Here is a 16,047-nt window from a genome sequence, read left to right as displayed (position 1 = left end):
GCTGCCCTGCCTTGGAACCACCTGACTACGGATGGAAAATCCATAAACTGTGAGCTAAAATATACCTTTCCCCCTTTAAATTGTGTGTGTCAGATGTTTCATCTAAGCAACAAGGAAAGTAACTAAGAGAGTTGGTATTAAATAATGATACGATGACCAAAGCCTTCAATTCAATCCCGAGCACCATCAATAATAATGATGGTGATAATAGAGAAATGAATAGATGTGAAGCTCTTTGCTTCATTTCTCATGTTTTTTTATAATCAGGTTTTCATAACTGTCTTTCACTAGGACTTATTTATGACAAGAAGTCACAAGATCTACTAATTCAGAGAGGGTGTCAATAAGCAAAGGAAGCATTGTTGAACTTTCGGATGGTTGAAATAAGCTTCTTGCACTTAATATGCATTTAAACGATCTACATGTCTTGCGGGGGGCGGGCGTGTATCGGAGATCAAACTCAGAACCTCGTGCCTGCTAGGCAGGCATGGTCCCACTGAGCTAAATACCCAGCCCTGCCTTTTTGTGTCTTAATAGCTCATTTCTTTTCAGTGTCGAATAATATTTCATTGTCTGAACATACCACAGTTTACTTACCCCTTCGTGTTCTTTATAAAATTACCCAATCCAAGATATTTTATAATGCCTACAGAAAACACATGCAATGAACTAAAACACATGCTAGTATTGATTTAAAGAAAAAAAGCAAGAATGCCTATATTAATATCAGATAAAGCGTGCATCAAAACAAAGAAAATTGCTATGGAGCAAGAGGAACATTACATGATGATACAGGATAAGCCTACCAAGAATACATAGCAGTCTTAAATATGCATAAACAAAAAACAAAGTTTCAAAATACATGAAGAAAAAATTGATTGAGTTGGAAGGAGAAATAATCCACAGTTATAGCTGAAAACTTTATCACCTTATTCTGACAAATGCTAAAATTTCTAGAAATTCTTGAAGATTACCAATTTTGCTCTTGTTTGGTAGGGTGCTCTGAAAGCTTCAATTATATCCTGTTGTTTGATGATGTTCTTCAGTTCTCCCATATTCTTGGTAAAAATCTTAAAGTATAAAAGAATTAAAATCATACAGAGTACGTTCTTTGATCATAATGTAATCAAACTAGAAATTAATAACAGAAAGAAAACAGAAAAATCAAACAAAACAAGAAACTTGGCCCTTATAATTTAACAATATACTTTTAAATAAGCCACAGAGTAAAGTCTCAAAAGAAATAGAAATGGTGAAAAGAGACACAGGGAGAGATAAACTGAATGAAAATTAAAATATTAAAATCTGTGGAATGAATACAGTGCCAAGGGTTAAATTTATACCAGTAGTTACATTAGAAAATAAGAAAAGACTCAAATCAAATGTCTAAGTCCCTACCTCAAAGAGCTAGTAAAAGGACAGCAAGATATATCAAAAGAAAGAAGCAAGAAAATAATGAGAAAAAATAAAATCAATGAAATTGAAAATAGAAAAAATTAATGAAATAGTTGGTTCCTTGGCAAATGACGAAGATAAAGGGGGGCGGGGAGGAAGACATGCATCATCAATGTAAGGAATGAAACAGACTCTCAATGGATCCTTCCACCATTAAAATGAAAATAAGGGACTGTTACTAATATTAAACTCCTATATTCAATGATGTACATGAAACATACCATTTCCATAAAACCCAGAACAACCTGAAACATAGCCAAGATGATATACATTACCTCACTAGACCTATAACCATTAGAATTTCAATTTATAGTTTAAAAGTCTTTAGAAATTTACAATCAAATGGTTTCCTGGAAGCAGTCTACCAAATATTTGAAGAATTAACACTAATTTTACACATGCTCTTCCAGATTGCAGAAGTGAAAAGAATAGTTTCCAATTCATTCTATGACCCTGATACCCAAGCTAGGCAAAAACAGCATAAGAAAAGAAAATTACAGGGCTGGGGATTTAGCTCAGTGGTTTCGCCGCCTGCTGCTCAAGCACAAGGACCCGAGTTCGATTCCCGGTACCAAAAAAAGAAAAGAAAAGAAAATTACAGACCAATTTCTCTCATGTAACTCATGACTATCTCATGGATGCAAAGCTTTTAGTAAAATACTACAAAAATGGATCAAAAAAGTTTTTTAAAATTATATATAACAACCTAGTGGGATTTATTCCAGGAATGCAATATCAATATCTGAAAATTCAATATAATCCATCATATCAACAGGCTAATGAAGAAAAGCATGTGATCGTACCAATTAAAGTTATAAAAACATTTTTTAAATTCCAACATTCATTCATGATTTTTAAAAAACTCTCAATCAGATGTGGTAGTATACACCTGCAATGCCAGCACTCTGGGAAGCTAAAGCAGGAGGCTCTCAAGTTCAAGCCTTGCCTGGGCAATTTAGCAAGACCTTGTCTCAAAAAAAAAAAATTAAAAAGGGACAGCAATGTGGCCCAGTGCAAAGGCCCTGGGTCAGTCCCCAGGACTGAGAGTGGGGAGAACAACTCTTGGCTCACCAGAAATAAATAAAACGGAACTTGCCCATTCATAAAGAAAGCCAATTTTAAAAATCTGAGCTGGGAGTGTAGCTCATCAGTGGAGTATTTGTCTAGTACATGCAAGGCCCTGGGTTTGATATCTAGCAGTGAAAAAAAAATTTTTACAACTAACCTCATACTTAACAGGGAAAGACTGAGGAAAGGAACAAGGTATCTACTCTCACCACTCTATTCAACAGAGTACTGGAGGTTCCATTGCAATAAGCTAAGAAAAAGAAAGAAAAGGCAGTCTTATTGAAAAGGAGAAATAGAACAGTCTCTATTTTCAGATGACATTATTATATACATAGAAAATCTCATGAAATCTGCAAAAAAAAACTTCCTAGAATGAGTTCATTAATTAATCAATTCATTAAGGTCTCACAATAAAAGACCAATACAAATATCACTTGCATTTCCCTACCTTGGTAATATACAAGTACAAACTCTAAACAGAAAATGCAAGGTCATTTCCAGTCTGGGCAAATCATCAATTTATAGTGACCCTGTCTCAAAAATAAAAAATAAAAAAGAGCTGGGGATACAGCTCAGTGCAGACGTCTGGGTTCAATCCCCAGTACCACAAAAAAAATTTTTTTGCAAGGCCATTTATAACTCCTCTCCTTAATAAGAAATCCAGTAAAAGCTTGGTTTGTGAGCATAATTCATTCTGGAAACATGCTTGTAATAAAAAGTGCTTCTGTATTAAAGTGAATTTCCCCTAAGAAATAATGGAAACTCAGATGACTCATTCCATAACCCAAAATACACATATAAAATTATTACAATACTATAATATAATACAAAATAATAATGAAAATACAAAATATAAAGAAAAATAAACAAATCAACCTGCACTTCTCTTTGGAAACCTTCCTGGCTGGTGTGAGGGAGACAAGAGAGGACAATTTTCACTCTCACTAACAGAATCACTGCTATCTGTTGGCTCAGTGGAATCTTTTTTTCATGTGTGCAGCTTTAACAAGGAACTTATCAGAGCCAGGGATTTAGCTCAGTGGTTCCACCGTATGCCTTGCAAGCACAAGGACCCAAGTTCCATCCCCGATATCAAAACAAAACAAAACAAAAAACAAGGAACTTATCCAATGACACTTGCTTTTGCCTCCTTTGAGAATTTCACACAAATGTAACACCGCATTGTCATTAAACAGATTCATCACTCGCACTGCTACAGCCTTATTTGGGTGGTGCTTTTCTACAAAATTTTGCACTATTTTTTACATGTCTCCCTAATCTCATTTGGAGTGAGGGATTCCGATTCCTCTTCCTTTTTCTCCTTCTCCTCTGCAGATGAGATCTCCTCCATAACCTCTTGCTGTTGGGAGATGATCACCTACAATCCCGAAATGAGGGGGGGACCATTGACTCATGTGATCATGTGATGTTCAGTACTACACATATTCTAAGACATCACTCATTTATCAATTTAAAATTTATTAGAAATGTTTGCTCATTTTGTGGAACACTCACAAAACAAATTAAGATCCAATATTTTACTGTACTTAAGTATTCTGAGGTATGTGAAAAAAAACAAACTCCATTTCTACCTCTATGCTCTCAAAACAAGCTCCTAACACTGGATAGGTAGGAGATTTCACACACACACACACACACACACACACACACACACACACACACCAAGCAAGCAATTCTGCAGTGAACACCAACTGCTGTGTGCTTACTGTCAGTGCAACAGTGCACAGTAGTACAATGCTCAGTCAGAGATCAGGATGTCCAGAAGCCAGAGGAAAAGCAGTTGTGACATGGAGGGGACTGTTACGAAGTGCAAAACAATATGCATTGTATATTTATGTCAAAGGGGTATAAGACACACTCTGTTAGACTTACAAACAAATCCAACTTAGGAACGTTCTCCTAAATGGAACTCATTTATATCTCAGGGACTTGCTGTAGCTAAATGTTCAAAGCAGCCTATTTTTCCATCAACAGATGAATGGATAAAGAAATTGTGGTATTCACACACAATGCAGTACTACTCTGCCATAAAAAAGATAAAATTGAGTCATATGTATGAAAGTGAGTGCATCATGAGACCATAATATTAAATGAAGTAAATCACACACATAAACTTAAATATCACATGGTTTCTGTTATATGAATACCCAATATATAAATACAGCAGAAAATACAAGGCAGGCAATAGGGAAAAAAAGAGGAAAAAGTTATTGTAACCTACATGACCAAGTATTTAAAATGTATCTTGATTAATATAATTGTTTTATATGTTTTTGATCTGTTAGTCTGGCTGTTAATCTGTGCTTATAATCATTAACTTGATAAAGACCTTAAAGTAAATAAATTTGCTGCTAGCAAAAAAAAAAAAAGGAAGGAAAAGACTGATAAGGTGGATCTTATCAAAATTTAAAATTTTGCTCTGAAAAAGGCCAGGTAAACAGAATGGAAATATAACTAGGGGGTGGGGAGTTGTTTGCAAATTGAATATCTGACAAGGGACAAGACTATATATACAGCTCTCAACAAGTCAACATTAAACTGCCATAGTGACACGTGGTACTCAAGAGGCTGAGATAGGAAAATCACTTAAGCACACAAGTCTGAGGCCAGGTTGGGCAAAACGGCAAATCCCATCTCAGAAAAAAAAGGCAATATCAAAAAAGGCACAGACAATCCAATGAGAATATGGACAAAAGATACGAACAAATATGTCGCTGCAGAGAATACACATATGACAATAAGCACGTGAAAACATGTTCAGTTCATTAGTCAATAGGGAAATGCAAATTAAAACCATGAGGAACTGTCTCTACACATCTATCATAACAGCTAAAATTTAAGAGTGGTAATACCAAATGCTGATGAGAATACTGAGAAACCAGACCTTTCATACATTGCAGGGGGGTATGGTGTAGCCATTTCATTAAAAAGTCTGGCAGTTCCTTATTTTCACGCAGAGACTTGTACACAAATGTGCGCAGCAGTGGTTTTGTCTGGTCTGGTTTAGTATATGAAGATTAAATGTTTTATTTTGTTTTTGACAAATAAATACACATTTATAGGGTAAAATTTGATGTTTCCATACATGTATATATCGTGTAATGATCAAATCTGGTGTTTAGCATATTCATCACCTAAAATGTTTATTACTTCTTTGTGATGAGAACATTCACAATCCTTCTAGGTATTTTGAAGCATACTTGTGTGCCTGTGTGCACATGTGTGTGTGTGTGTGTGTGTGTGTGTGTGTGTGTGTTTGGGATCAAACCCAGGTGTGCTCTACCATTGAGCTACATCCCAGATCTCTTTATTTTATTTTTTATTTTGATACAAGGTCTCAGTAAATTGCCCAGGTTACTCTCAAACTTGCAATCCTCCTGCCTCAGCCTCCTGAATAGCTGGGACTACAGGTGTATGCCTCTGTACCTCAGGAAATACACATTATTATTAATTATAGTCATCTGACTGTGAAGTGGAAACACCAGAATTTCTGCCTCTCTACTGGAACTTTGTACCCCTTGACCAAGAGTTACCAAGGATCAGGGAGGGGCTGGGCCTGGGGAGGGGGATGGGGTGACAGTATTATAGACAGCCAAGTTAGATAGAGAGTAATATGCAATCGGTGAGAGACAGGGCCCTCCAGGAAGTCCGCACAGCAGATGAAACACACCAAGACTGTAACTCGAGGCAAATATGAAGAGAGCCAGGCCCCAAGATGGAGATGCAATGGCCAGTCCTGTGGGCCTCTCTAGAGATAAACAGCAGCTTGAGATTATACTATAATTAGCAGCACCTGGTCCAGAGAGCCCAGGTAGGCATCAGACGCATAGGTGGGTGCCCAGAACATCTGGACCCACCCCTTTCCAGGAATACCTTTCTTCTTCCCATGAACCCTTGCCATGTGCCTCACTTCCCTATTGATCAATATTAGCTAAGTGGCTATGTGTGTAATCATATAGTTCGACCCATGTTGTGCCCACATCGTGACTTTGCTCTATAAATTACCCCTGACAAAGGGCCTCAGTGGCCAGCCACTGAGGACCCCTCCTGGAGATCCAGGCGTATTCTCCTTATTTCCAACAAAACTCTCCCTTGGTTCACAACTTCATTCCTTGTTGTGAGACCATAAACAGGGCACATCTGACATCTGAGAGATTGAGAGTTTATTTTCCTGTATCAATAGAGCTACACAGTACTTTTATTCTCAATAGTCCAGAAGAGGCAACTACTACGAGGAAGTCTCACTGTATGGTGTTGCAGCTCATCCATGCCATGGAACACCTGGCAACCAAAAGGCATGAGATTCACACAAGAACCCAGATGACCTTGGGCAATCACACTCACATATTCCTCATAGCCATCCTGAAGAACATCCCCCACACTAGAGACAGCAGAAAAGCAAACTAAAATTACATTTCTGTCACATTGCTCCAGTTGTGCTTGTTGGGTATATTTTATAAACACATAAAACACACATACCACTTAAAAGGAACTCCAATATCCACACACAGAGAACTAAGCAGAATTTCCAGGTAATCTGCTAAAAGTTCTATAAACAAAATATAAATCAATCTCCAAAAAGGAAATATTCAAACTTTTCAAGTCTTAATTTTTAAATTAAGTAAGTAATTCTTTTTAAATGTGTACTGATGCCCTGCTCTGTTTCCCACAATGGCCTGATTATGTTTAAGGACCAGTTCTCTGTGTGAACACAGGGGTAGCAGAATCCAGGACCTTTGGGGGAGCCATTTGGTGGAGGATAGTACCAGAAAAGCCAAGTCAGCCAATTTTTAAGAGACTTCTGGAGTGTGACATTCAAATTAAAAGTTTTCTATAATATACTTAGAGACATTAAATTGTTTTATCCACATTTTATAAAATGATCTGTCTTATTTGAAAAATTTTGTGATTTGCAGAATTTTTATAAATCCTCTCCCATCATGCACAACAAAAAAAGTCATAAAAATTCAGAGGAAAGAATGAAAATTTCCATTCAATAGAGATTGATCCTAAACATAGATTAAGGCAAATTATAAAAGGAGACTAACCTCTCACATCTTAATATGTGGTTTTTCATATTCTGCATACTCAGATTGAATTTTATGTAAATTATACATATTTCAATATATTACTTATTCTTAACCAAACCGCTAAGCTAACCTCATAATTAAAATTTTAAATTTTTTTAAATTACAATTTAAAGTTATGTTACACTACATTCTAAGACGACTGCATTACACATACATTTTTAAATACATTCCCAAGTCAAATCTATTTTTAAATTGTTGAATATGGCTTCACTAACCTCATTTAAAAAAAGTGAAAAAGAAACGTGACAATGCAAAATAGTTAAATGGTTTGCAAGGAATTTAAACTGCTTAGTCGGCTTACAGCAGAATTATACGTTATGTATAAATGTACACTAGTTTTCGTATACTAATTACATTTCGGTTACAGGCAGCAATTTAAAAAAAGAAAAGAAAAGAAAAAACTCGTTTCCAAGTCTGCGCTGCTTCTGCTAATCCTTGCTAACACAACAGCACCCGAGCTAGCCAATTAAGGCCACAGCTCAGCGGGAAGATCTGCCCCCACCCCATCGCTGCACCATTATCTAGCCGAAATGTAGCCACTCTTGTCATCATGCAAAACGAGCTGCGAACAGTATCAGCACCATCCATTCCAAGTTCTCATTAGCATGAACATGCGTTCCACTTTCACTTCACCGAGAGGAGCCCATCCGATTCTTAGATGAGTCCGACCGCCCTCGAGTCTTTGTCATTTAACGGTGAACGTGGGTCACTCGGACCTTGCTCTGCCCCCTAGGTGTGGTTTGCCTTGCGCTGATGGAAATGGAGCCCGAGCTGCGTGGCGCCCATCTGCCGAGTCGTGACTTCTTCCAGCCCATAGATCCTCCCCAGGGGAACTGCGCGGGGAGGTGGGGCGGGGGCTGCGCGCACGTGGGCTGCAGGCGGTGGCGGAGCGCGCGGCGGGGGGCCCGGGAGCGACCAGTGGGGGCGGGGCCGGGAGAGCACGCGCAGGGGAGGGGGCCGCAGGGACCGGGAGCGCCGCGCCTGGGGGACCACTGGCTGCCTGCAGACTCCAAGGGCCAATGGCAAGGCAGGGTGCTTCTTGCTCTTTAAAATCCCTTAAACCCCAGGAAATGCTCCAACTGAATGTACTGGGGAGCTCTTCCATCGGACCTATAGGGGAAAATAAATGCTACTGACGCGTCACAGCAAGAACTATGACATAGCGAAATCTGTCCTGTCACCTCGTTATCGCGTGTCCAAAGAAAGTAAGATGTCTAGCATGGACTGTCAGGTGGTCAAAGACCTTACCCAGTCCCCTGCCCTGCCCCAAGGCAGGAATCAAAATCTGCCTTTTCTTTTTCTAAAGATGAAAGGAGAAGGGCAGCGCTGGGGAGGAAATCTGTTTCTGAATTTGAGAGAGTTCATCCTAGTGTCCCTCGTGGGGGGAACGGCCCCACATTCCATAGTGGTTTGCCTCCCCCTCCCCTTTTTTGTTTTTTGGTTTTTGTAGTTCAGGCTGGACCCTGAACTCACTATGTAGTCCAGTCTGGCCTCGAACTTGCGGTGATCCCCTTGCTTCAGCCTCCCGAGTACTGGGATTACCGGCCTGCGACCCTGCGCCCATCCCCCTGGCCGTTTTAACATCTCTCATATGCTTAGTTCCTTTATTCAAATGTTGCATTTGTTACAGGAACTGCATGTTATAGGAACTACAAATATAAAATAAAATATCCCTCCCCCATCACGGTCATTCCTTCCTACCTACGGAGAGATAGCGCCTGGACTGCAGTGGCTCTGTCGCCTGGTAAAGCAGAATTTTCAATGGACAGTGAATGTGAGGGACAAAAGCCATCACAGGTAAAGTTTGTGGGATCTGCCTCTGCCTTCATCATCATATTTTGTGTCCTTCCTCTGTATTTCTCGAAAGATGAGAGGCTGAAAATGCAAACTCCTCCATCAAACTTTCCCCTCCATAGAAACAGGAGTTTGGGGTATTCGTTTATCAGTGAGGTTAGTTGAAACATTCCAGTGTTGGCATAGGAAGCTCCAGAATTCCAGTCACTTTCAACACCTTAAGTACCTAATCTGTGAACATACCATGCTTTAAAAAACGGCAATGTATAGCAATACTACATCCGAAAATTAAGTGAGTGCATACTGAGCAACAGGATATCTTTCTTTGGGATTTTGAAAATCCTAAAGGTAGAAGGTGGAACTGGAGAGGAGAAGGACAATCCACTGATGGCTTGGGGACTGATGGGCAATACCACTAATCTTTTTTCCTTCCTGGGTTTTTCCTTGAATTTCTGGCCCTCACCATTACCAATCTCAGCATTTTCAGTTTAACTCCCTCAAGGCAAAATGTGGCTTTCTCAAAAGGAATCATGCTATGGTTTCTGGGGGGTGTGGTTTGTTCCCCAAAGGTTCATGTGTTGGAAGTCTGGCCCTCAGGGATGGGGTGTTGAGAACTGGTAGAACCTCTAAGATGCAGGGCCTAGCAAGAGGTGGTTAGGTCCTGGGGCTCCACCTTTAGGGAGGGATTAATGGGACTCATGCTGTCTGTCAGAGTAGGCCAGGTCGGGTAGAGGTGGATGAGTTCCTGCCCCAGCAGGTTGTTATAAAAAGAGTGAGCCTGATACCTCCCCAGCTTCTTGGTTCCTTGCTTCCCAGTCTTCCTGCCTCTGCTTTCCTTTCTGTCTCTGTCTTGTTGTGACTCAGCCAGAGGACCCTCGTTAGGATACTGGAGCCATGCTCAGGAGTTATAAAAAGCATTGTTTCTTTGTGAAGTATTCAGCCTCAGGCATTTTGTTCTAGCTACACAAAGAGGTCTGGTTCAAATGGTTTTAGATAAAGGTTCATTACTGAGTTTGTAGAGTGGTCTTCTGAAAGGCTAGCTCTGGGTGAGCTACTTTACCAGGATTGGATTCTGTTCCTTGCTGTGGGCTCTTGGAACCACCTGCCTAAACTGGATTAGCACCCCCCCACACACACCCCAGTTTGGCCATTCAGTATCCAAGCTCTAATAGGAGCCCAGGTTTGGGCTCCAGGCCTTTTTCCCTGGAGTGCTGGGGCTCAGATGTTCTCCCTCTCCTCCTCTCTTTCCTTCAGAGGCCTCCTGAAGAATGCTTACTTGCTCCTTGAGGGCATCTACGGCAGGCTCCCTCTAGTGAAGCCCCTCTGTACCCCACCCTTCACTCCTGCCCACAATAGAATAAGCAATAGCAGCCGGTATCTCTTCACTATAGATATTTAGTATCATGTGAAAATGAAAAGGCCCATTGCTCTTCCAGCAGTTCAGCGCCCCAGACTTCTGAACTCTTGCCTATAGCGCCTTCTACCCTGAAAAGCAGTTCTGGTTGCTATTGCTGAATTTTAAAATATCCCAAAACTTGGTGGTATAAAAGCAAAATCATCTTACTTTGACTGTGATTGCACAGGTAAGAAGTAACATTCCAATAAAAAGTGAGCAAAAGATCAGAACAGATACAGTACTTCAACCAAAGAAAATATAAAAATGGCAAATGAGCACATAAGAAATTCAACAAGCTGGAGATGGTGGTGAGTGACCATAGTCCTAGCACTCTGGGAGGCTGAGGTAGGAAAATGGCTTGTTTGAACCAAGCCTGGGGAACTTTGCAACTATGTCTCAAAATTTTAAATTTTTAAGAAGGGATAGGGATCTAGCCTAGTGTGAAGGGCCTGGGTTCAAACCTTGCCAAAAAAAGTTCAACAATATCAATGAGGTTGTTGCTCTCTCCAGGCCCACCACTGGTTCGCTGGGCATGGAGTGGGGCTTCGGTCTCCTTCTCCTCCCCTCTATGTGCCCTGGTGCTGCAGCTTCCCTTCCCCAGGCCACCATCTGCTCCAGGGTCTATGGAAATAATGGAAGGACCACTCAACCTGGCTCATCATCAGAGCAGACGAGCAGACCAGTTATTAGCTGCAGGGAAATATGAAGAGGTCATTTCTTGTCACAAAACAGCTGCAGGCCCTCTTGTCACTGGAAATGCAGAAGGACAGCCACATGAAATAGCTCCTCCTCATCCAGGAGAAGTGGAAGAGGGCGAAGCGTGAAGAGCTCTGAAGGCCCAGCAGAACATGGACAAGGATCCAGCTGCCCATCTCCCGGCATCTCACAAACTTTTTGTTTTGGAGGATGCTGAGGGCCAGAACCCCCTTCTTTCTCAGAAGTACAGAGAGAGACCTCCCTGAAATTCAGAGGGGTTTTGTTAGAAATCCAGACACACTGCTATATTTACTTCAGCAAAAGAGTGAGCCAACAAACCCATGTAAGCCAAGCCCCAAAAGATGACAAAGCAATTATAGAGGAGCAGTCAACCAAAATTGCAGATTTGAAGAGACATGTGGAATTCGTTGTGACCGAAAATGAAAGATTAAGGAAAGAAAATAAACAACTAAGGGCCTAAAAGGCTAGACTTCTAAGAGGTTCAATAGAAAAGGAGCTGGATGTGGATGCTGATTTTGTAGAAAAAGCAGAGGTATGGAGCTTGCCACCACATTCAGAACATGCTGCAGCCTCTTCAACGTGGCAGAAGTTTGCAGCAAATACCGGGAAAGGCAAGGACATTCCAACACCCAACCTTCCTCCCTTGGATTTTCGGTCCCCAGAACTTCCCCTTATGGAGCTCTCTGAGGACGTTCTGAAAGGATTTATGGGTAATTAAAATGGAAGGTCAGTAGAGAGGTCAGAAGAGGAAATAATTCAGAAATACAGTTAATGCAGAAAAGAAGAAAAGGGAGGAGGGGGGGAACCACACACAAGGGCGGTCCCAGAAGTGTCATCATCTGGCTTCTGTGGGAGAGAGGTATGGCTGGACATGGGAACAGTCACTGTGAAGCACACCATGGATCTGATTCACTGGCACAGCTAATGATTCCGACTTGGCACACACAGCTTGGAGGTTGGCTTTCTCCTGATACAAGCCAAATGGCTACCTGGAATAATATTTTCAAGCAACAATTATTTTTTGTATCTTCAGGGTTTAAATGTATAAAAGTATTTTATGTATAATTAATCTATAATGCCATAAATGATAATGCAAAGCCTAAATGATACAGTGGTCTGAGGAGCTGCCTTGTATTTGCAGCCTGCTGTCTATCATGCATTGACTGTATGCATTTTGTTCTGCACATTTTGTTTAAAGAAGGTGTGTAAGATGCACACACTTTTCTAGATGAAAATATATGTGCCACCTTGCACTACTCATAACATAATGATAACCTAAGACTATCAGAAGAAATATTTAAATTTCCCATTTATGAAGAAAGGAACCAAATTATTAGTTATGATTTTTTTAAAAATTACCAGTTTACACAACTAATCAGTGCATTTTAAGTTCTGTTTGTTATATGATGCATCATTTGAAAATACCAAGGAAGTGGCCTTTGTTTTTAATAATGCATGAGTGGAAGTAATGCTAGCTGGCAGTATTTGATTGTAAGAAATCAATAAAGTAATTATGTTTTTTTAAAAAAATCATCAATTGTTAGGGAAATACAAATTAAAACTATAATGAGATAACACTGCATACCTATTAGAATATCTGCTATTTAGAAAGATGATCACACCAAGTGTTGGTGAGGAGGTGGAAAAACTAGAACTTACCCTTCTGGAGATGTAAAGTGGTATAAGTACTTTGGAAACAGTGAGGCGTTTTATTACAAAGCTAAATACACATGTACCATATAACTGTAATTGTCCTGGTAGGTATTCACCCAAGAGAAATGGAAGCATTCACTGTACTAAGACTTATATGTGAATGTCCCCTGCAGTTGTATTTGTGATAACCAAAAGTGGAACTAACTGAAATGTTTGTCAACAGTGCATTAGTGAGCAAATTATATGTCCATATGATGGAAATGTTGCCCAACAGAAGAGAACATGGACTATATTACACATGACATTATAAATACATCTTAATCAGGTGAAATGAAAAAAGCTAGAAAAGCAAAAGTTGCATGTGTATAAAACTCTAGAAAATGCCAATTTTTAAGTAGTGATGAAATACAGATTCATGGTTATCTTGGGATGGGAGAGATGGAAAACAGAAGGGAGACCATGAAGGGAGGGTGATAGATGTTTTCATTATCTTAATTGCAGCAGTGGATTTATGGGTGAATTCATATGTCAAAGTCAATCAAATTCTGCACTTTAATTATAAGAATTTATTGTATGTCAATTATGCTTTATATAACTATGTAATTTATTGTAGAATGCATATATTATATTCTCTATATATATATACAATTTTTTTGTAGTACTAAGTATTGAACTCAGAGAATCCTAAGCTACATCCCTAGCCTTTTTTTCATTTTATTTTGAGACAAAGTCTCACTTATTTGCCCAGGCTGACCTTGAACTTTCAATCCTCTACCTCAGCCTTCTGAGTAGCTAGAATTACAGGCCTGTGCCACCACACCTGGCTGCTTTTTATATCTTTTTAGGGAATTGCAGTTCACCTTGTTTTCTTCACAACTGTTTCTATAAAATAGGAATGGATGTTCCTTAATGTTGATAAAATCCACTCAGAATCATCTGCCCCTCGCTGAAGGGTGGAGAATGAAAACTTTGGGTACATTTGTCTCTGCAGAATACATTTCTTAACCATTTATAGGACCACTGAAGCATTTTCAGTTTTATTGTCTCAATTTTATTCTTTTGGTTGTCGCCAGTTTCATCTAAATTTTCAAAACATCAACACAAATTTAATCCTGGTAGTCTTATTCTCTTTTTTCTCTCCCTTTTATACATCGAGTTATGCCTTCTTCTCTTTACTATCACTCATCTTTTTTTTTTTCTTTTTGGTACCAGGGCTCAAACTCAGGACCTTATACTTGTGAGGCAGTCGCAGTGCCACTGAGCTAAATCTCTTTCTACTGTCATTGCTTTAAGGGCTCTGTGTTTTAAATTTTGATATATTTAGCCATGTATTTTTCTATATTATTACTTTTGTCCAAAAATAATTTAATTTTATCTTCTCTATCATTCATTTGCATTCTGTTCCCTTAATCCACACTTTCTCATTTGTTATCCCCTTATTTATCCTCATTTGAGTTTACTCGAGTTCTCTGCCTAGCTTCTTGGGTTGGGTGCTGCACATTAATATCTAGTTTTTCTTTCTTTATAAATACAGTTTGTACAGGTAGTCACAATTTCACATCATGGTCAGTGTGTGTGGTGTGCTTGGTGTTGATCCTGACCTCAGGGCCTTCATTGTTGTCTGGCATGTGCTCAACTTTTGTAACATTTTTCACAAATGCTGAAGGAACTGCATGGCAATGGTGGTGTAGTGCAGAAAAACTAGAGTTCTATGGGCCAAACGTCAATATTTTCTCTCCTTCTTTGTAAATGCAGTGTTCTTGAAATGCAGTCGTGCCCTATCATTTACATATTTTCTAGGGGTACAGAGTTTAATAGTGTTATAGAGACTATGTTGTCTGCAAAACCTAAAATACTTTCTGGTCTAACAGATAAGAGCTTTGGTTCTAGAGACAAATGTGCTATGACATCAGCACTGTCACTAGCTGGTTGTTCAACTTCTCTCTGCCTCAGTTTCTTACTACATTCAGAGTTAACCCTGCCTAGACATGGGAAGCAATCCACAAAAGTTAGCAATTATCTGCTTGGCACAAGGTTCTAAGAATGTGCTTTAGTTCCAGCTCTGACTTTTGTTGTTCAAACACTTTATATAACTTTATTAAATATCTGTCTAATTGCTCTGTTCATTCATCAAAGAAACTTGTTGACATCTGCCACTACAAGGATGCATTTGGGCTTCATGTGGCAGAAGTGTTGTCAGATCACAGTTTTAGAATTATATCTTTCTGGTAAATGACTCCTGTGTGACCAAGCATTGGTTCTTGTGATGGTTTGGATAAGGGTCCCCAAATGTCCATGTGTTAAAAGTTCAGCCCCTGGATGGTGCAGTTGGGAGCTGGTAGAAACTAACAGGTGAGGCTTGGTGGGGAGTGTTTGAGTCAATGGGAACAAGCCCTTGGCGCCGGGGGGGCAATATTAGAACCCTGGCCCCTTTGCTTTTTCTCTCTTTCGCACCCAGCCATGATCAGGCCTCCTCTGCCATGCATGCTCACCATGATGTACGACTTACGCTACCACAGGCCCGGAGTAACGGGGCCAAATGACCGTGGATTGAAATCTTTGAAACTGTGAGCCAGAATAAACATTTTCTCCTTTTGAGCATCCCAGATATTTTGTCATAGTAATGAAAAACTAACACTCTTGTTGATCCTTAAAGATTTTTTTCCACACAGTGCCTACTTTATCTGAAATGTATACAGTTATCTTTCTTTTGTTTACATGTAGAAAAAGTTGTATTTCATATCACTGTCCATGTATGGTATATGTCCACATATTGTGCATATGGTATATCATGGAATTTACTCTTGTTTATTGTGTTTGCATGTGGCTATCATGAACATGGAAACTGATTAG

The 16,047-nt window shown here is 39.7% G+C and overlaps 1 pseudogene; it reads left to right on the top strand.

The window, feature by feature from the left end:
- Nucleotides 1–11,256: 11,256 nt before the first annotated feature.
- On the top strand, nucleotides 11,257–12,259 carry LOC101714399 (nuclear receptor-binding factor 2 pseudogene; annotated as a pseudogene).
- The last annotated feature ends 3,788 nt before the right edge of the window (nucleotides 12,260–16,047 follow it).

Source organism: Heterocephalus glaber, unplaced genomic scaffold (genome assembly GCF_053883595.1).
Source record: "Heterocephalus glaber isolate CG9 unplaced genomic scaffold, H.glaber_assembly_v1.0 deba00000621, whole genome shotgun sequence".
Classification (NCBI taxonomy): domain Eukaryota; kingdom Metazoa; phylum Chordata; class Mammalia; order Rodentia; family Bathyergidae; genus Heterocephalus; species Heterocephalus glaber.
The sequence above is the reverse complement of the archived record's forward strand: the minus strand, read 5'-3'. Positions and strand labels throughout refer to the sequence as shown.